The following is a 17866-nucleotide window of genomic DNA, read 5'->3' as shown; positions in this document are numbered from 1 at the left end:
CTCATTAAGAATGCAAAATGCTCTTAAGGGTGGACTCCATGCCCAGTAGGAGACGGTCAACACGAAACAAGCTTAATGTCTATTTTAGAGGTTCTTTGTCTCTGAATTCTTAGTCAGAGCTTTCTTTTTATTTCTTTTTAATCTTACAAGTCCCATAATTCTTTGTCAGGACTTTGTTTTCTTTCTTTTTAATCTTATAAGTCCCATAATTCTTCATCACTGATTTCTTTTTAATCTTTCAGGTCCTCTGAAAACATATTATGGTTATGTTTTTATGGGATTTTTATGTGCGCAAAATGTATGTGACTCTGAATTTATGTGGGTTTCTTGTGCTTTTTCCTTACGGCATTCTCTTGCTTGCTTTGTCTTGTTATAATACATTTGTTTTAATTTTAATTTTATTTTTAGATACTTGCTTATATTCTAATGAGACATAGAAATAAATAGACCTTCCAGTAAAGTGCCCAAGATAATAAACTTCTACATTTTTAAACTTTTTATTCATCTGTTTAGTGTAAAAGAAAAATAGCTGTAGACATGTTTAAGAAGAATTTCTGTTTTTCAAATGATTATGAATAAGTGTACTGATGATTTTAACAGTGTCAGAAAACCCAGTAGTTTTTTTTCCAAACAAGGCTTCTCTTAATACAAATAAAATAATTTCTGTTATGTCAGTATAAGCATCCACCCATATGTCCTCTCTGCCAGGTACCTTGTATACTTTTGAGAAACTCTAAACATTCCTCTAGCCGTTTCAGGCTATCAGGTATTATATTGGGATCATTAATACATATGGGGATAAATTTTATGGTGGGTAAAGATAGCTGAATTAGATAAAGATCTAGTCTAAATTTTCCTCTGCATGTTAAAAATCTAGTTTTTCTAGAACCATTAACAGAAGATACTGTCTCTTTCCCAATGTGTATTTTTGGTGTAAACAGATAGATATGATTCTATAGAAGGATAATTTAAAATACCTAGGTAATGTCTTTAAAAACCGCAGAGGCATACAGAATGTGGCACCTAAAGATGTTTTTATTATTTTAAAGATTTGTTGACAATGAGACAGGTTAACTCCAGGCAACACCTATCCTAGCTCAAAGAAGATTATAAGCATCATAGGACCTCCTTATGGAGATAGTGTCAAAGGTGGCAAACAAGCCACTGGACAAAATGTCTTCATTTCTACCAGAGACAGAATCCTGCCTAAAAATGGGCAAGCTTTGATGCCGGCAGATTCGATGGCCAAACTCTATTAAGACAGGGTAAGCAAGTCCTCAAAAGTTCCTGCCTCACATATATTTCTGTCAAATATATTGGGCCAGAAAGCTGAAGAAGATGCTCTAACATTGGTTTGGGTGACTGTTCAGGCAGCATACTCTCTCTCTCTCTCTCTCCCTCCCTCCCTCCCTCCCTCCCTCCCTCCCTCCCTCCCTCCCTCCCTCCCCCCCCCCCCTCTCTCTCTCTCTCTCTCTCTCTCTCTCCTTCTCTCTCTCTCTCTCTTTCACTTTACTCCTTTACTCTTTTCACCTTACTCCTTGTATCCTCAGATAATTAATTTTATTTCTTCTCAAGTCTCTTTAAGCTTAGTTGTTTAAAGGTTATGATGTTTTTAGGTATAGATAAATATATATTGATTTACATTCAGAATTTTATATGCACCAACAATGGAAAAATGTTTTTTTTTCAAGGCTGCCAAATACAAATAGCCCAAAAACTATGATTGTAACATTTATATAATTCCTGGATGTTTCATGGTTCTTCTTGCTGAAGGTTCCTTATTGTATATATGTGTAATAATATATATGTAGATATAAAAACATAAAAAATAAATTTTTAAATATCCCCCTTTCCCAGTGCTGACATGACAATGACCAGCAAAGGCTAGGTTTGCCTTTTGCTGAAGACATTTGGATTTTCGTCTGGATTAGTCTGACTGATAATAGAACAACTGGAAAATACTATGCAGGGAACTAACTGCCCATTCCAGCCCAGACCGCCACCTCTCTTTAGAAAGCGATTTTTATTATTTCTTTTGCAATTTGGACTCCTTGAAAACAAATCTTTAAGTTGTTCTTAAGTAGGCACAGAGAACCATGAACATTTACATCAGCCAGCTAATGTATAAGTCTTTATTAAACTAACTGAAATTGAATATTAAAAATAAAGTATTCTAATTAATAAAATATTCTAGTTAGTATTATAAGTGTATGTGTGTGCATGTGTGTGTGTATAGATGTATATGCCTGTACATAAGCTTTCTTACTGAGTCCAGTGGTACAACACTTTCACTGAATCCAGTATTAAGTGATGAGCTAGATGGTTTTACAGTCCTGTGCAAGAACACCTAAGTTTTTCTAGTGGGTGTTAAAGACCTAAACTCAGGTCCTCATGATATACAGTAGGAGCTTCACCAGCTGAGCCATGCTTTCCTCTTCACTATCTTTCATAATACACACATTTGATCTTTAGCTTTACTGTTATCCATCAATTATTATTCTTATTTTATGATTTACTGCCTGCCCCTTGTGTTTTATTTCAGTTATTATTTTACTTCTGGCTTTTGTAAATTTTGTTTGTCTGTCTGTCTTCTAAAGAAAGAAAGGACATGAAGTTGGGCAGTGTACGGAAAGGATGGTTGGGAGAATCCTGAGGAAGGGAAATCATGTCCAGACTACATTATGTGAAAAAAAAACGTTCAATAAAATATAAAAACATATTTTATAACTAAAGACTTGTAATTATACTTCAGTTTAGTCAGTTTAATATTCATCAATGCTAAAACACTAATAACTTTAGAGACTAAATCTACAGATTACTCCAATGATTTTATTAAAACAATTGCTAAGTTTATATATGATAAATTTAATTATTTGCAAAAATGAGTGAAAATTTAGAATGTGAGTATTTGTGGTAACAATGTACTATTCTGCTTCGAAATTTATATTTAGGACAGAGCAACGTAAAGTTTGAACCATATTGGTAAATGTCTATAAGACTCTATCATTTATGTCTGAAAACTGAATTTATGTCTCTCTCATGAAAGCAGAGACAGAATTCCTATTAGACATAAATCTTTCAAGTCATCTTGTGCATTAATATTTTATGGCTATAATTAATTTTTATTTGGAATTGTGTGTATATCTATAAGAATAGGCGATTTCACCTGCCATAAAATCTTATAAAAGCAAATGAATGGATTTATATGAAGTTGTGTTCGACAACCACTTATGAGTAACAGATGGACTTCGAATTAACTGTCTGCCATCATATTCCCAACAGACAACATTCTGCCAAATTTAAAGTAAATTGATGAAACTTGTTCAGAGAAGGGAGACTATGTCATTAAAGTTTGGCTGGTGCTATTTGTCACCCACTGAAGGGTATATGTAGACTTTTATTTTGCCATTGAATACCGTGTTTAGGGAAAATATAATCAAGACAACAACAAAAATGCTTTTATCATATTACCACAAAATACTTTTGTTGAGTAGGTTATTGCTCTTCTAAACACGTGCACTGAAGTCCGTATGTGTTTAAAACACAAATATAAGAAATTTTCTACTCAATAGTGTATTCATATGTTCAACAGTTTAAAGACGTCATATTACACTGGTCAAAAAATAAGTAACTGAAGGTAAACTAACCTGAATTTTATAATGTTAAATTTTAACACTTATAGTATATGCAAACGCAGCCCTAAGGTTGATGCCATGTTGTTTGAGAAGAAGTCTTTCACTGAACGTGCAGCCAACTTAATCCATCTAGACTAGCTGGTTCCCATAGTCTAGGATATTCACACATCCTCCACCTCTGCCTCTTTTGTACTAGAAGCACGTGACAATAATTTTGCACGGAAACTGGGCATAAAAATTGGGAACAAAATTCAGGTCCTCATAGCAATATGCATAACAATTTAAAATTTGAGCTATCTACTCAACCTATATGAATAATGACTTTTTAGCAAATTCATGTTATTTGTATAGGAATTTTCTTAGTATATGATTTTAATATTACTCATTAACATTTATTTTCATAACAATTTTAAAGGTTTCAGAACAAATTTTATATTTCAAACTTCAAAAAATAACTTTAGCTGTGTAAAAATGAGAAAATTTACATATAAAGGTTGATTTGAAGAACTAATTGTTTATTCAGAGAACCAAATGATGCACCCACCACTCATTGAAATTATAGTGTAACGTAATACACAACACATATATTATCCTGTTATTTTTTTCACCCTTGACTCTTTGACCAAGATAAAGAAAATTTTGCATTAATCATGTAAAGGTCAGAAAAATGTCCTACTAGCTATTAAATCGCTAAGTTGACTGACACTCTTATTATACGGTTATTTTGTTCATTGCTATAGCACTATTGTCAATAATTCAGTCTTTTTTTTTTCAAACTATTATGGAAAAACTACGGTTGGGGGACTCCAGAGGCACATCCTCTCTCCCAGAGCAAGGCTGCAGGTGCTGACACAGCAATCACACAATCTTCAGAAAGTCACCACTGTAAAATTCAGGTGTTCAACTCATACATGCCCTCAATATTGGAGGACAATCTTCTACTTCCTCCATCAGCAATCTTTCTTTCCTTCACAAAGCCTATTTCAAAAGTTTCCTTTCATTGCAAACTTGTGACCTTAAAAACATTGCTCTAATGCTCAGTAGATGACCATGCATTCCTGCTATTAAACTTAAAATATATCCTTTTGACATGGGCAAATCGCCTTCTGATACTTATCTTTCATATATATGCAAGCCTTCATCTTTCTTCTAGCAGAATTGGAAATCACTGAAACTGTTAAATGTTCCATTTACTCCTCTGGTGGAAGGAATTCTACTTCTTATAACTTTGAGTACAAATTCTGGGACTTTATACATAAAATTATTGCAATGAGTGTAGATTTGAAAGGACCAGAGGACTTTGTATTGTGCACAATAAACACTAAGGTGCTTAAACATTTCAGGACAGTATTTTCTTACCTCCTCAATTTAATTTTCAGAGAGGAAATTCCTCTTTACATTTACAACTATGAGATAATACTCTTTCTCTCATTCTTATCCACATTTTTCATTAAAGTTGAAACCTTTGTTGGGCATGCTGGTACTCATCTGTAATCCCAGAAATCAAGTAGCTTCTCCATGACGATTGTGAGTCCAAGGTTGGACTTTGCTGTACAATGAGACTGTCTCAGAATGGACACAAGAAACAAATACAACAGGAAGCATTTAATCTCCAAAGGTCATATCTAACCTTAAGTTTTCTTTCTTACATGACTGGTTTTGTTTCTAAATGAGTTCCAAAAGAAAATTGTTCTATCATGACATGAAGCTGTATTTGCATATGACTTATATTTCTTTATTATAAAATCTCATTTTAATCATTTTGTATTACAGCCACAAAAATAAACCTGGATATGCTCCAGACTGCCTCAGCTGATGAAATACTCATTTCAGCTGTTGCTAAGGTCAGTAAACAGCCAGAGAAACACAATTAGCTTGCACCTATATCATACTGAATGTGAACTATAATATTACTTAAATTGAATGCCAATGAGTTTTCAACTTAAGGATATTTCTTTGCCATTATCTCAGAAATAAGTATTGTGAACAAACGTTTATTACATATTAATTCAGGTTAGTCTATTCATATACTGATGTTTAATTTTTATTTACTAGAAAATGAATCAAAAATCTTCTATTTAGTTTTAATGAAATATCAACTGGAAATAAACCTATAATTGTGGAAGTGAATAGTGTCTGATATAGTGTTTCTATTAGGAGTGGTAACTGCACACTCACTGCCTAGTATATTATCTACACTACGTTTCAAATATTTATTATATATTACAAATGCTATTTATCAGCCTAATGCTACTTCTCAGTTAGCAAAATTTATACAACCATTACTGAAAATTTCCATTTCTTAAGCAGGTAAAATGATCACTGTTTACTCAAAAGTTTTAGAAAGAAATTGTGTGAATACATATCATCGTAAGCGATGAAATCATATAAATCTGATATCGGTTAGTTTTCTAATATTATTTCCCTGTATGTTTGATAATAAACATTTATTAGCCATAACAATAGAAATGTACCTATATTTATAATGTCTTTTGAGATTAGCCAAGAATTTCTTATAGAATTTACTTCATCCTAGGAATGACTTCGCCGGTTAGTCAAGGCTTTTTGGCGTTAAAGGCTTTGCTGGGGGGTTAGATAATGCTGATTTTAACAGCTTAAAAAATAGTTCAAAAATTATGTTAAAATGTTAAATGTTAAAAAATATTGCTAATTATTGTTTAGCAACCAAGTTTTCAGGCCTCAGGTTTCCAGACTTATACCTATAAATAGTCAATGAAAAGCAAGACAACAAAGATCTACTGTGGCTCTTGTTAGAGACTAAAACTGTAACGGGGGATATGAAGATCAAAGTCAGATATAGAGATCCCCTCGCTTTCTTTTCTCTAAGGACAGACACATACATTTTGTAATTTTTTTGTTGATGTGTGCATTCATTAAGATAAATACACTACTGAATTAGGCTGGATCACTTAATATTCATAAATGCTAATTCCAGAGACTGCTGTTAGTGAATTGGACAAGCGCACCTGCGATCCCACTTTCTCAGGACACTGAATTTGGATGATCACTTTAACGTGGACACTCAAAATCTTCATACTGAATAAATCGGAGGAAAATTGTGGGAAATATACAGGAAGTAATAGGGAGAAAAGTGAGGGCCAATATTCTGAAATCATTCTTATGCTTGTATTAGTCTACTAGGATAAACAAAACTGTTAAAGTGTGTGCGTTTGTGTGTGTATGTGTGTGTGTGTGTTTGTGTGTGTGCATTGAAACATATATCTATGTATGAAATGTTATTTTTAGTTATGGAAAATATTTTATTCACTTTTAAAGCTTGCTTGTGGTTATGAATGTTTGCCTGCCTGTATGCCAGTGGGTCATGTGAGTTCTTCATGTTATCAAAGACTAGAAGAAGAAGATGTAAGATGCTGTGGAACTGGACTTACAGGGAGGGTGGAGGTTGGCAGTCCACCCTGGTAGTCTATAAGGACAGCAAGTGTTCTTAAGTACTGAGTCATTGTTCCAGTCCTGTGAAAAATATATTTAATCAGTTCTGGTAAAGCTATAAAACATCATCAAAACATGGCTCTCTATACTATCTTTCCTAAATTCATATTTTTCTTGTTAAAAGGATTATTCTGTATGTTCATGTCTCTGAACTATGTAGCGAGACTCTGGATGTGGCGGTACATCTACTATGTCATAACAGATTCCTCCGCAGAGAGTAATACGAAACCACATGAATGTGATGATATAGTTGGAAACATTAAGATATGCTTTGTTTATTTATTTTATTTGAGCTGTGAGTAAATGAGAAGGGTCTGTGTACTAATCTTGTCATGTCCGCTTTACTTTGGTGGAATGGTCCCCTGGTTAGATCCACAGATGACTCATTAGGACAGTCTGCCTGCTAGCTTGCTCAGGAAGTCCTGTGTCCCTGCTTCAAGTGCTGGATTTATAAGAGGGGTCTCCATTACCACCTGATATTTATGTGGCTTTTGGGAATCAGAACTCAGGCTTCAGTTTTGGCCTGCAAACACTTTATCTATTAAGCTTCATATACTTTCAGTTTGGCTGTCTATAACAAAAGAATATTTAATGTAATGTTAGGAGTGAAAGAAAGGGGTTATAGTTATGTGGATATCAAGGGTAAAATGGGAGTTGCATTTATCTTAAGTTGCTTTTGAGGCTATATCCTTTTTTGTAACATATTTCTTTAAAGTTCAAAACTTTGAAACATAAAGGGACACCATTTTAAACAATATTATCATTATAATAATTTTGTTTCTACAGAGAAGAAAACTTTTAAGATGACAATGTAAACTCTAAGTTTTCAATAAAATATACTTTACCAAACGTGAAGCAAAGCTACCTAACTGTGAAACCAAATAATTCCAAGACAAAATAGAATGTGTTTATGTGAGTCCTTGCTCAGACATTTCCCTCAGGTCTATAATGTCATTGACTTTCTCATTTTGGTCCTAAACTATCATACATAAAATTAGACACAAGGACAGTAAAAGACAATGTAATTGTATTTTAATTTCAAATTTTAAAAAAGTAGACACCACTTCATATTCCTAAGAACAGTCAGTGCTGAGTAGGTCACCTGCTCTACTGTGTCTGAAGTCCACAGTGTCTATTTTCTGTACAGCCAAGCTCTTGTAGCCTCCCTTATTGACGTGACCTTGGCCTCTGGTAGCCCCTCTTCTCTTTCTATCACCTTGTTTTTGCCCTTTGGGGTTTTCTCATTGACTTTTTCAATGAGAGACAACGCTGACATTGCCAGAGTTGAATGACATTACCAATGGATTCTTTTGCACTACATATTTGAAAATATTCCAGTTGTTCTTTTCTTCAGTCGTGAAAGTATTACTTCCACACAAGCAAAATAATTTACATTACTCTTTTTGCTATTAATGTTTATTTTATAGTCTCTATATTTATTTCATCATAAGATCACTTGAAGATCATCATACCCTAAGAATATAATTTATCGTATTCCTTTTGAAGTAAATGATCTAATAACTAGGACCCAAATACTTTCAGATACTTCAACTCCCCTGTAAAGTTATAAAGTTATTCTTTAAATCCTATTGAATTTGGTATTTTGTATTAATATTTCTGTAAACCTGACTTGAAAGGAAACCTTCTATTATACAGAATATTTTAAATACTCTTCTAAGTGAGTAGAAATGCTCACTTAAACAATATAAGACAGGCTGTATACTTTAAATATGACATGAAATATATTTTGTAATTGGAAAAATACATTATTTTAGGTGTCTAGAGTAAGATAAAAGGTTTGTTTTCACATATGATTACTGTAAGTTAGGATTCGATGAAAACACTAAAATTAAAATAATTTCAAACTTCTTTGAGCATGAAGATTTCAGTATAGGGGAGTTAAGTTTGTTCACGTACATCCATTTCTCTTAGCGAAATGGAAAATCTGTTAGTGTTAAGGCACATATACACATAAAAGGGAAACAATCATATTTTTTCTAATAGGAAGGTGATCTATATGTATATTGAAATAATCTAATGCAAGTGTTTCTACTTATATCTAGTATTCATTTTATTTATTTTATTCATTTATTTTGTCATATATTACATCTTGACCTCAATTTCCCTTTCCTCTCCTCCTCTCAGTTCTCCCTGTCACCTCCCCTCTCCCAATCCACTCTTTCTCCCGTTCACTTAAGACAACAACAGGTTTCCCAATGATAAGTGAACGTGGTGTATCAAGTTGCAATAAGGCTAGACATATACCCTCATATTAAAGTGTTGGCTGAAGCAACTCAGTAGGACGAAAATGGTCCCAAAATATAATTTCATTTTTTGCTGCATATTTTTATTATATTTCTCATATATATATATTTATATTTATATTATTACACATAAATAAAATAAACTATGTACAGCAAAAAGAACCATGAAAAAATCAGGAATTACATAAATGTTACAGTCATAGTCTTTTGGCTATTTGTATTTGGCAGCTTTGAAGAAAACATCTTTCCTATTTTGGTAAGTCTAAAATTCTGAATGTAAATCAATATCTATCATATCTCATCTATATCAATTTAAAACATCTATCTGGACCTAAAAACATCTTCACCCCTCAACAACTAAGCTTATTTGTAAGATTAAACTATCTGGTCTTCAACCACATCAGAGACTTGAGAAGGAATAAAACTTAATTACCTGAGTGAACCAGAAGTGCAGGTTAAGAACCTCCTTTATGGAGATGGATTTAAATGTGGCAAACAAGCCACTGGGGAAAATGTCCTTGTTTCTGCCACAGACAGAATTCTGCAAAAAAAAAAAAAAAGTAACTTGGACACAGGCAGAGTCAACGGCTAAACTCTGCCAAGACAGGGTAAGCAAGTCCTCAATAGTTGCTGCCTCACAAATATGTCTGTCAGATATATTGGGCCAGAAGGCTGAAGATGATGCTGCAATGTTATAGAGGGTTTTGGATGACTGTTCAGGCAGCAAACCGTCTCTGTCTTTTTTTCATTTTTGGATATCTATTATTCTTACTTGATGAATAAATAGAACTTTAAAATTATTGAATAATTTGTAATAGGTTATAAAATGAATTGAATTATTAGCCATACAGCCTGTCACTACATATTTTTAAAGTACATATTATCAAGTATATGCACTGTCAACGGGCATCCCATTTACAAGTATGTTGTCGATAATTTTTGCATTCATGTTCAGTAATGAAATTGGTCTGTAGTTTCTTTTCTGTTGCCTCAAATCTGGATTTGACGCCAATATAACAGTGGCTTCATAGATTTAATTTGCTAGTATTCCTTCCCTTGACATTCTGTTTAATGCATTTAAAAAGATTGATATTAGATCATCCTTGAAATACTTACAGCATTTAACAATGAATCTATCTGCTCCTGGACATTTCTTTGTTTATAGACTATGACTGCTTCAATTTTATATGCTTATAATGGGTCTTCTTACACTATTGGAATGTTCTGTATTAATTTGGGAGGCCCTATGTGCTTAGATACACATCAGTCCTTCGAGGTTTTCAGCTTATTGTAAGGTAAGTTTTCAAAGTATAATCTAATGAATTTTAGTTTCATTAGCATACATTTTAAAAACAGTTTCAGTTTCTGACTTTATTAATTTAGGTATTATCCATCATTCTATTTGTCAATGTCATTAATTTTTTCAAAGAACCAAGCTTTGATTTTTGCTTATTGATCATTTAGTGACTATTTTATTAATTAATTTCCTAATCTTTATTATTTCTTGCCTATTACGTTTTAAGTTGACAACTTTCTTGTTGTTCTAGAACATAGATATGAATAATTAGGCTTGTTTGAAATCTCTCTAGTTTATCTTTTACTGTTATGAGTACTTATAGCTGTGAACTTTCTCCTTAGAACTGTGATGACAGCGTCCCAGATGTTCTGGTAAGTTCTGCTCTCGTTTTCACCTGACTCATACAATAGTGTAGTGCTTATTTTACAAGTATTCTTGTATTTTCTGGAGTCTTTTTTATTCCCTAGCTTTGTATTATTATTTCATTGTGATTGGATAGGGCACAAGGAATTATCTACCTTCTATATTTATGAATATTTGATTTTTGGCCAAAGATGGGATGAATTATTGAATAGATTTGATGTGCCAAGGAGAATAAAGGTTTACCCATCTTTTGGGGATAAATGTAACATATAAATCTCTTATGCTTACTTGATTTGTTATGTCTATACTTCATTTAGTTCTGGAGTTTCCTTGCTTAATTTTACTTTGACTTAAAATAATTACAGATCTTATATAAAAAAAAAAAACCAAAAGACTATCCAAAGAAATTTTAAGGAGGAAGAATACACTTGTAATTATACTACAGAGCTACTGTGAAAACATAGTCTGATGCGGACATTAAAAAAAGATTAGACCAAAGCAAAAGAATAAAAGACACGAAAATAAACCAAATTATAGCCACTTAATTTTTTTAGAAAGTATGCAAAAATATTCAGTGAGGAAAAAAAAAAACATAGCTCATTCAACAAATGATGCTGGGGAAACAGGATATTCAACTACGAAAGAATTAAATTTAGAATCATATCATACATCTCATTTATATGAGAATCAATTCAAAGTAGAACCAGACATTGAAGCTGAAATGCTGAAGCTGCTACAGTAATAAAAAGGAATTTCCAAGGTATTGGGGTAGACAAGAGATTACTAGAGAGTACAAACAGCCGTAACTTACCGCAGTTGTCAACAGAGGGCACCACATGAAAGCAAAACGTGTCTGCACAGCATCAGACACCCTCAGCACAGGAAACAGCTGATGGAGTGAGAGACTATCTCCTCCGGGGAGAGTTGGGCTGGATATTATGAAGATACTCTGCATACTCTATGCATGTATGAAATTGATGAGAATAAATATGAAATGGACAAACAATAGATAAAAGATATCCTAGAATAAATGCTGATTTTCCTTTGTGACCATCAGCAAGATAGCATCAGAAACCTCTGACTTGTTTTCCAATTTTAGCCTCTCTTCATCTATATTTGAGTAACCCAAACAGAATGCTTGCTCGTACTTCAGTGTAGGATTTTATTCTATGTGCATTACACAACATGCGTATTCTGAATAAAGCACCCATTCCTCAAAAGACAAGAAAAATAAAGAATGGGATGCCACGGGGCTAACACCCAGAATTTACAAACAACTGCAGAATTAAGCATGAGTAAACAATACTGACAATCTTCAAATGGGCTAATGAAAAGAGCAGAACATTCTCAAAAGAAACAAGACTGCCGGTAACTGTTTCTAAGGGCTCAGCATCTTAGTCGTTGGGGAAACTCAAATTAAAAATGGCTTTGAGATATCACTTCGCTACAGCCAGCCTGGCTATCACCATGGAATACCGCAACAGATGTTGGAGAGGAAACAGAGCAAGAAGCACTCTTAGTCATTGGTGGTGGGAGAGCAAATTGCAGTTAGTATTCCCGTAATTGCATGTGTTTGTCAACGACTGGGCTTGCACATGCTTGTGACAGGCCTTTAGAGGCTAGAGAAAGACCCAACAGGATCTTGTTGTTAAACAACAAACAACAGGATAATGATGAATGAAAACAAATTGTAGTATTTTCCTAGACAGCTATTATATTTTTACACACTAAAAGCAAATGAAGTGGATGAATTAACAAAACTACAAAAAATGCAGCATTAACTTTCAAATTATGTATATAAAGATATAAAATATGTTAACAGCAGAATTTAAAAAAACAACTGTTAAGATCTGTTATGATTTTCAATACTAATTATTTTGATTTTTTTTTATATCACCTAATTTCATGGACATCATGACAAATTGGTATTTCTTAATTCAGTACATAATGTGATGAGGTGGTAGACGTTCCCTTAAATGTTACAGTAGTAAATTAATTTTCAAAATATCTCTATAACACAAGCAACACTGTACTTGTAGATGAAGAAATTAAGACAGAGGAGATTAACTTATTTTGAACATGTGTGTTTAAATCTGACAATATTCAGGAGTGGGCGGCATGATTGTGCTTTAACGTAAATGTGATTCATGCTGACTACAGGGCAAGACAAAATTAAAATTCCTCAAAACGCAGCAAGAAGTAAGTTAAATGGATTCCAAGAGAAATCACTCAGGAAAGGAATTAGAATGTTTATGGCTGCCTAACGAGTTGTTGCAGAAGTGTTTTACCCATTCATGTTCATTACCTTTGCATGTTTATACATTTCTTTATTCATAATAATTGAATGCTTAACCTTCTTGATTATCAAATTCACCTTTTTCCTAATTTGTAGTTCTCTTAGAATACTTTGTTATTAGCTTCTAATTGATTTTATGTTTTCATTTCTATGTAAACTATTGAATAACTGCCTTATTTTGCTGACAGGAGAAAGAATTTCAATTTAGTTACAGGTCATTGCAGTCCCTGATTGAATTAATTCACTAAATCAAGCTTTTATAGGATAAGGAGATTCTTGGTTGCAAAAAAAATAAACACAGGTAAAACTTCTGAACCCTAAATTGGAATGAATAGCTTTAAATTAAATTTTATTTGCTCCTTTAAGCACCATAATCTATTTAAATATGGAGGAACATATGACAAAAAGCAATACACATGATCAATGTGTCCTGCTCTAAGAACATCATCATCTTTCCCAAACACAAGAAAACTTTCAATATTGAAAGGGTGAGTCACATCCTTTATAAATCACACCAGAAAGTTGTAAGAAAACTTTGTACCAAATAAAAGAATAACAGTTTAAGTAATGCTAGCAGTCATTACTCATTATACACCATATGAGTGTATAAACTTCGACTCTCTCTTCAGCTCTACTAGCTGACCTAAAATCTTTTTTTTTTTTTTTTTTTTTTTTTTAGGTTTTTTGAGACAAGAGTTTTTCTGTGTAGACTCACTTTGTAGACCAGGCTGGCCTCAAACTCACAGAAATGCACCTGCCTCTGCTTCCCGAGTGCTGGGATTAAAGGTGTGCACCACTATGCAGTCTTGATGCAATAGTTGAGCTAGCCTGCGCTCATAGTAAATGTCTGTATTAATACATCCTTGAAATGAAATACAAAGGAGAGCTGAAGATTAAAGAAATAGTAATTCTGTGACTATAAATACAACGGCTGTCAATCAGAGAAGAGCTTGTCACTTTTACTTTCAACTGTTAAAGTGTTAACTTTTAAAAAAATGTTTTTTCAAGTGCAAAAGTTATGTAATATGTATAGATCTTTACTCCCTTCAAATAAAGGATTTAATTTTCAAAATATCAAATTATTTCTGGTAAAAATACCACAAAATAATTAATTAACAACTCATTTCATCTTAAATGCTTTGCCCCAACATAGGATAATTTGTAAAAGTATGAAAATATCTATCATTTCTTTATGTGTTTTAAGTTTTTTACTATTCTAAAAATAATATTTAATGGACCAAAAATTTCTCTGATTGAACTTAAAAATAAATTTCTAAAACAAGAAAAATTAAGGTTCTCATATCCAAAAGTAATAAAATGTCCAACAGACTCCCAGAAATACTAGAGAAATATAATGTATGAACACTGGTTGAAAATATATCATAAAAACACGATTGTTTTAACTCATGTATGAGATGCTTTGATAAATTATCTTTCTCACATATTGTAGTCCAGTTTCTTCATGAGATTTCTACAAGTCGGTCATATCTTCCTGTCGCACTCACAATTCTAGTTTTTCTATTTAAATCAACTCTGAAGTGACTTCCTCCTCTGAAGCCCTACCCTCCTCAACATCTTCTGTGAAGTTTAAACTAACTGCTCACCCCCTGGTGAGAACAATATTTCCGAGTCTGCCTGTGAACACGGAACATTCCTGATACATCTGCAGTGATGAAAATGTATGTGAGTGTTAATTTCTTCTCATCCCTATTCACCAGATGGATGCTTTGGCGGCTGCTTTTTAAAAGTATGTTTTATAAATATAAGGCCTGTAAGTCAAAAAATTACTTCTTGTGTACAAGCTATGAAAATGGAAGATTTACAAGTATGGAAACAGCATTAATCTGGCTGTACATAAACACCCATGTCCTTTGGTGACTAGGGGGTGATCAATGAGCAGGAGTTTTAAACTTACCTCTTTTCCTGAGCTTTCGTTTTCAAAAGGTAACACAAACAGTGTAGCTAATCATGTTACAAGCAGGTACCCGATATGCAGGCTATGTACCTGAACCTCTTCTTTGTCAATCCAAAGTTGTTTATTTGTATTAGTTGGTTTACCATCACCCACCGTGAGAAAGACCTGAGTAAATAAACTCACAGAAAGGATTTATTCGGCTGGTGGTTTCACAGCTGTAAGTCCATATTTGATTGACTGCATTGTTTTCACCTGTGGAGGTGGAAAAAAAAATGTCATGACCACAGGATTTATCATTCAAATACTGCTAGAAAGCAGAGTAGAAAGAAGGGGCCATCCAGGAATAGGACATGCCCCAAATAATCTGTTTCCTCCAGTTAATCCTCACCTCCAAATAGCCCAAAGAGGTTATCTGTTAGAACAGCACACATCCAGGCACTTCACAACAGTCTTTCAGGTGAGAACACTCTTGTTAAATGTTCTTATGTAAGCCTGGTGTCAGCTGAGTACATCCCAGGAGACAAAGAATTGACTGTCAGAAAAAGACAACAAACTGGGAAAACAAACGAAATGAGCTCTGCCCAGGACAGGAGGGAACAAACAAATTTGGCCAGGAGGCCTCTGAGTCAGCCATTTTATAAGACTTACAATTCTTTCCACCTTACTTATAGTCTCACTGAGATGTTTGTCCACAAGCAGGCCTGTTCTTTCCTCACACCTTTTTCACGAGAAAAGAAACAGCTGTCTTTGTAGGAAGCTTGTCTCTCCGTGCCTACAATTTCCCTTTTTTAATTTTGTATGTTATTGTAGTCATATGTGAAGTGTGTCAGTTCCGTAAGTTTATATACACACTGTCAGAGCTCCTATGAAAAGAATCTTCCTCCATACATATTTTGATCTCCTACTATGCATTAGTAGAATAGCTTACTGTGCAACCTAAAACAGTTCACATATACATCTTATAGTGCTGGGATGACACACTGAGCATGACACAGTCAGCTGGCCCAGGCTTCTTCAGAAAGCACTAACATAGACTCTGTCCGGTGCTCTTCTAATTAATGAGAAGCTACATTTGTACAAACTACTTTGCCAACTCAGATAAAACTGAGGTAGAGGCACAGAGTAAATATACCTACTAAATAGAATTGATGAATTTCTGTAACACAAGAAATATGCCTTGCAAGCAAACAGTAAGTTTTAAAATGTCTGTTCCAGCACCTCTGACACTAGAGCCAGGGAGACTCCCCAAAGCTTGGGCCACTCTGACCCTATAGTCTTACTCATTGAGTTATATATGTTATGCAGGACCCTATTTCTTGCTATCTGAGTCTTTCTATGATGAGCACTGCACTTTAGTCACCCATCTGCCTTCTTGTGTGCACCATTACAACTTCTCTTTAAAACAATAACCTTACTGTCTATCAACCTTATAATTCTGACAAGGAGCTGCTGGCAAAGACTGTGACATTGTACCACCCTACTTGTTTCCCAAAGGTTCCTTTGAAATCTGCGTGGAAGGTGCTTTGACATCACTTTTGTTATACTATGTTTATTTTCTAGCATCACATGGACGATTCCAAACTATGATCACATTTTATCTGAGCCCAGCTGAATTGAAGCAAACTTGGAACAACTAAATGGCTAAATGCTGGATACTTTTGTTATTCTGTGACTCCCAGGGACACTTCAAGAAAGGAATATTCCCAACAATGTGTTTGCATCCATTTTCCAGTTCTATGTTTCTGATCTTTGATAAGAGTGTCCCTGTGAGATCTTTCAGTCTTTCACCTGCACATCATAATGCCTGATGCAAGACCATTAGGCTACTGTGGGACCCTCCTGGGCCGCATCTGAGCACTGCAGCTTTCTCTAGGAAGCTCCTCCTAATCCCTCCAAATTTTTTCCATAAAACTGTTACTAAAGCTCCTCCATTGTCAAGTGTACATGTAGTCAAGAGCTTAACTCTTTCTTCTAATATTATATCCTACTATACTATTACAGTTACATTAACTTATGAGGACAAAGGCTATATATATCACTCACAGATGTTTGGGTTGAAAATTAGATTGAACAGATTGCTTTATGACATCCAGTGGGAATACCAGATGAGATAATGCCGAACAGCAGAAAGCAGTATGTAATAGTCATACTATGTAGCAGGATATGAAAAAATGACATATTTTACAGGAATGAGATGAAATTACTAATTACTAATTAACAGAAACATAAATAAGAAAGTATTGTAATCTTTAAGCCCTATTTGTTTCCAAATACAACTTTAACAATCAAACTCTTAAAAGGTTCCAGTGGGCTCCTTTTGTTTTCCCAACCCTGTTCAAACTCTTAAAAAGTTCCAGAGGTGGACTTCTGTCTTCCTTCCCCAAGTCTGACCTCCACCCTGGTTTTTCTCTGGGCTCCTTCTCTTACCTTGTTCATTCTCTTCAATGACTACCTCTGTCTACTCTCTTTCCCCTTCTGACTGAGACTTAAGCATCCTCCCTTGGGTCCTCCTTGTTATTTTTCTTCGAGTCTGTGCATTGTAGTACGTTTATCCTGTAGTAAATGGCTAAAAGTCACTTATTAGTGATTATACACCATATCATTCTGGGTCTGGTTTACCTCACT

At 34.0% G+C, this 17866-nt stretch overlaps 1 long non-coding RNA gene across 1 annotated transcript in view; it reads left to right on the top strand.

Moving 5' to 3' along the window:
- LOC311583035 overlaps positions 1-17866 on the top strand; it is a 32887-nt gene that overhangs the window by 11450 nt on the left and 3571 nt on the right. Inside the window, exons 3-4 of the long non-coding RNA XR_014774368.1 lie at positions 5409-5479; positions 11009-11038. This is a non-coding gene — a long non-coding RNA (uncharacterized lncRNA). The remainder of the gene's footprint in view (positions 1-5408; positions 5480-11008; positions 11039-17866) is intronic.

This window comes from Acomys minous (assembly GCF_964271855.1).
Source record: "Acomys minous genome assembly, chromosome: 14".
Classification (NCBI taxonomy): domain Eukaryota; kingdom Metazoa; phylum Chordata; class Mammalia; order Rodentia; family Muridae; genus Acomys; species Acomys minous.
This window is presented reverse-complemented; position numbering and strand designations above follow the sequence as displayed.